This window comes from Polyodon spathula, chromosome 8, assembly GCF_017654505.1.
Source record: "Polyodon spathula isolate WHYD16114869_AA chromosome 8, ASM1765450v1, whole genome shotgun sequence".
Classification (NCBI taxonomy): Eukaryota; Metazoa; Chordata; class Actinopteri; order Acipenseriformes; family Polyodontidae; genus Polyodon; species Polyodon spathula.
This window is the reverse complement of record NC_054541.1, coordinates 43,804,916-43,809,524: the sequence shown is the minus strand read 5'-3', so window position 1 is coordinate 43,809,524 and position 4,609 is coordinate 43,804,916. Positions and strand designations below refer to the sequence as shown.

At 38.7% G+C, this 4,609-nt stretch overlaps 1 pseudogene; it reads left to right on the top strand.

The window, feature by feature from the left end:
• Positions 1 to 335: 335 nt before the first annotated feature.
• On the top strand, positions 336 to 1,424 carry LOC121320001 (annotated as a pseudogene).
• Positions 1,425 to 4,609: the final 3,185 nt, after the last annotated feature.

Sequence of the window (4,609 nt, the reverse complement as noted above, 5' to 3'; positions counted from 1 at the left end):
TATTGCAGGAAGACAACAATCCTAAGTATTCCAGCAAATCTATCAAAGAATGGATTAAGAGGAAGTAATTTTGTGTTTTGGACTGGCCAAGTCAAAGTCCAGACCTCAACCCAATAGAAATGTTGTGGCAAGACCTGAAGCGGGCTGTTCATGCAAGAGAGCCCTCAAATGTGAAGCACTTGCAACAGTTCTGTAAGGAGGAATGGGCAAAAAATCCTCATGGAAGATGTGAGAGACTGATTAGTAACTATAGGAAATGCTTGGTTGAAGTATTCGCTGCTAAAGGAGGTCCCACAAGTTATTGAATCAAAAGGTTCACTTCTGCATACAAGGATTATTGAGTTTCTGTTACATTAACATGTTTTGTTAAATAAATAATGAAAATATACATTTTTGTGTGTTTGTTATTCAGGTTACCCTCATCAAAAACTTAGGTTTAGATGAAGTATGATGTGGTTAATGTATCGCTCATCTTCGACAATCGAGGTTCAGAGAGCTTCCAGGGCCGTGGGTACCACCACCCCCACTCCTACAGGGAAGCCCCTAAGGGGGTGGACCAACATCCGGCTGTAGTATCGCTGCCCAGTGACCGGTCAGTGATGCACTGGCCCAACGTGATCATGATTATGAGCGATCGAGCCGCGGACCTCAATATGTTGGACAAGGTGGTGCATTTCTTTGACGACAAGGTTCAGAGCACCTGCTACCTGACTTGACCTGAGCCTCACTTCACCATCATTGTCATCTTCGGATCGAAAGTCTGAGAAAGACTCCCATTTTATCTCTTTTTTGCAGGAGCTGTCCAGCTCCCTCAAGAACTCCAAACTGTTTTCTAGTGTGAAACCGGGATCAAAGGGATGAAGAGTGCAATTGCAACACAATGAGCAAAATAAGGGCTATTGCTTATATTGGATTATAAGAATTCTTTAAGAGTTGCATACCTGTCATTCTGGGCTCTGCTCCAACAGTTTGAAATTGGATTGCATGTTATTTTTTTTCAACAGCACACCTGTGTGCTTGTAGAAGAAAAGTTAACTCTCAAACAGCAGACCAGTAAACTAATCTAATTTTGTATTTTTCTGTATGAGGCACTACAGTTATTTTAATAGTTATCCTAGGATGGTTAATCTTGAAATAATTTAGTTACCCGTGTAATGTAGACTAACATCACTAACTGAAATGCAAGGGACATAGGAATAAGGCATACAGAAGGAATTGGTGACAACATATTATGGCAGTTGTAAAAGTCAGAACTACAACCCATTTAATACCTAGACAATATAGATATTACTTACTAATTATTAAAAACCTGTAGTCCAGCCATCCTCACCATTTTGCCTTTTACATTAGCCTCTGGGGATAGATGTACTCTCACATATATATATATATACACACACACACACACAGTACCTATAGAAAGTATACATCCCCTTGAACTTTTTTCACATTTTGTTGCGTCAGTGCCTCAGCGTTTCATGCATTCAAATGAGGATTTTTCCAACTTATCTACACACCAATACTCCACACTGTTAAGGGGAAAAAAGTTTTTATTCAGAAAAAAAAAATATATATATATATTAAAAATACAAAACCTGAAATCATAATTGGATAAGTCTCCACCCCCCTGAGTTATGCTTGGTTGAAGCACCTTTGGCAACAATTACAGCTGTGAGTCTGTTTGACCATTCTTTACAAAACTGTTCAAGCTCTGTCAAGTTCCTTGGTGAGCGTTGATGGACAGCAATCTTCAAGTCATGCCATAAATTTGATTGGATTTAGGTAAGAGCTCTGACTGGGCCACTCAAGGACATTTACCTTTTAGTTCCTCAACTACGTGAGTGAGCTTTGGCTGTGTGCTTTGGGTCGTTGTCATGCTGAAAGGTGAATTTCCATCCTAGTTTCAGCTTTCTTGCAGAGGGCAGCAGTTTTTTCCTTAAGGACTTTTCCGTACTTTGCTCCATTCATTTTCCTTTCTATCCTGACAAGTGCCCCAGTCCCTGCCGATGAGAAACATCCCCATAAAATGATGCTGCCACCACCATGCTTCACAGCAGGGATGTTTTTCTTTGGGTGATGCGCTGTGTTGGGTTTGCACCAAACAACGGTTTGCATTTAGTTCAAAAAGTTCCATTTTAGTTTCGTCAGACCACAAAACTTTTTACCACATGGCTACAGAATCTGTGTGTTTTGTTCAGTGTTTTGTTGCATACTTCAAATGTGATTCAAGGTGGGCTTTCTTGAGTAATTGCTTCCTTCTTGCCAGCCTATAATACAGGCCAGATTTGTGGAGTGCTTGGGATATTGTTGTCACATGCACACTTTGACCAGCCATAAAAGCCTGAAGCTCTTCCAAAGTTGCCATTGACCTCTCGGTAGCCTCTCTGATCAGTCTCCTCCTTGCTCGGTCATCCAGTTTGGAGGGACGGCCTGATCTAGGAAGGGTCTTGGTGATGCCATACACCTTCCACTTCTTAAAAATCATCTTGACCATGGTCCAAGGGATATAAAAGGCCTTTGATATTTTTTTAATATCCATCCACTGATCTGTGCCTTTCAACAACCTTGTCCCAGTGTTCTTTTGAAAGCTCCTTGGTGCTCATGGTTGAGTCTGCTTTGAAATGTACTACCCAGGAGAGGGAACCTACAGGAACTGCTGAATTTATTCTGAAATCATGTGAATCACTACAATTTAACACAGGTGGAGGCCACTTAACTTGATGTGTGATTTTGAAGGCAATTGGTTACACCTGAGTTGCTATTACAAGGGGGTGGAGTCTTATCCAACCAAGATATTTCAGTTTTTATTTTTAATTAATTTTGTACAAAGTTCTAGAATATTTTTTTCACTTGGAAGTTGTGGGGTAGGATGTGTAGATAAATGAAAAAAAAAAAAAAAACTATTTTAATGCATTTTAATTCCAGGCTATAAGGCAACAAAAGGTGAAACGGGGGTGTAGACTTTCTATAGGCACTGTATATATAAAATGGTTTGCCCTCCAGAGGAATTGTGCCATTATATCTAACCCCATGTCACTTTAAAACAAGTTCAGCTCTTGAAAACAGCAGTTTCTGTATCTATGCTATACTGTAGCGTGTTGATTTAAGCTTGCTTCATGTGAATTAAGAATCAAATATATGGCAGTTTACATGTATCTGGTTTTGATATGTTCACCAGTTAGCCAAATGGGCCAAATAATTTGTTTGTTTTGGTCTGAATTGATTGTAAAAATGATACGCAATAAAGCTTTCATTAACATATACACCTGCATCTGTACTGTTTTGTAGTAAGTTAATTTGTAGGTCATAAGAGCCTAATTGAGGGATATCTTCAGAGTCTGTCCAAGTCGAAGGGGATGCACTGAGGATGGATCTGACTGTACTAGTGTGCACTTCTGTCGAAAAAATTGTATGTCATTCTTGGTTCTCAGCATTGACATACAGTCAGCAGCAATGACTTCTTGGTACAATATGCTTGGCTCAATCTTCATACTTTTTCTGTAAATCCATTCCTTGAAATGCATTCACATTGTAATCTCCCCGTTATTCTGGTGTGACCAGGACCAGTGGCATATTGAAAGCCCTACATAACTGATGTTGTACATCAATTTCGAGCTCCAGTGCTGCAGTTACAAGCCTTCTTCCATGTTAGAATTAAGAAGCTTTGTTAGATGATATCTGTATTTGTACAGAGCACTGTTTTATAAACATAGGTTAGGCTGGCACATTAGTCTCCTTTCAGATTTTATCCTGCTTGTATTCATTTATGCAAACACTCATTCATTAAAAAAAAAAAAAACAAAAAAAAAAACACTTACACATAAAGGGTCAATAAAAAAGCCAGACAAAACAGTTCATTTATCCAAGGGTAAAAGAAAGTTTTATTTGAATCTTAGAGGGAGTGGACAAATCAATATGGAACATAAATAAAATGTAAATGCACTGTAAACTGGCGGAATTTGATTCAACAAAACCAAATGCTATAATAATAAAAAATGAATTGAAAGAAATCTGTTCAGTCACTATTTTAGAATATAGTTATGCTGTAGTTTGTTTGAAATTTGAATGCATCCATTAAAAACTTTGTATCCCAGCTCTTTGCACAGATTACACTGAGTATCATAATCTGAGAGTGTTGTAACACCTGAAGAGCGGTGATATACTTTTTAATGAGGCTAGTAGCTGTGGCAAGGGATACGCATGCATTTTACTAACATGCAGAGCTTTTTAAAATAAATAGTTTGCAGTTCATCTAAACATTTAGTGCACACCATTGCGAAAGCTGCACATTTCTGCCTCAGATTGAAGCATCACAGAGAAGTATAAAGGTGTATACAATTGGGATGTACCCTGAAGAAACACCAGCAGCACCATTAGCAAATCAGTAATAGCAACACACTGTGATACCATTGGTTTTTCAAAACATTCACATGTTATCACTGCTACTGGCCCATCGCAGTAAAGATTAGTCTTTGCTGCCATTGCCATTCAGTACTGATCAAACGCATTGTCGGATCATTTGTGATTCTTTTCCAAAGTCTTGCGATCAAATCAGGAAAATATAAAATGCGAGTACTACTGAGCAAGAAGAAATTACAGTCCAGCGGAATGC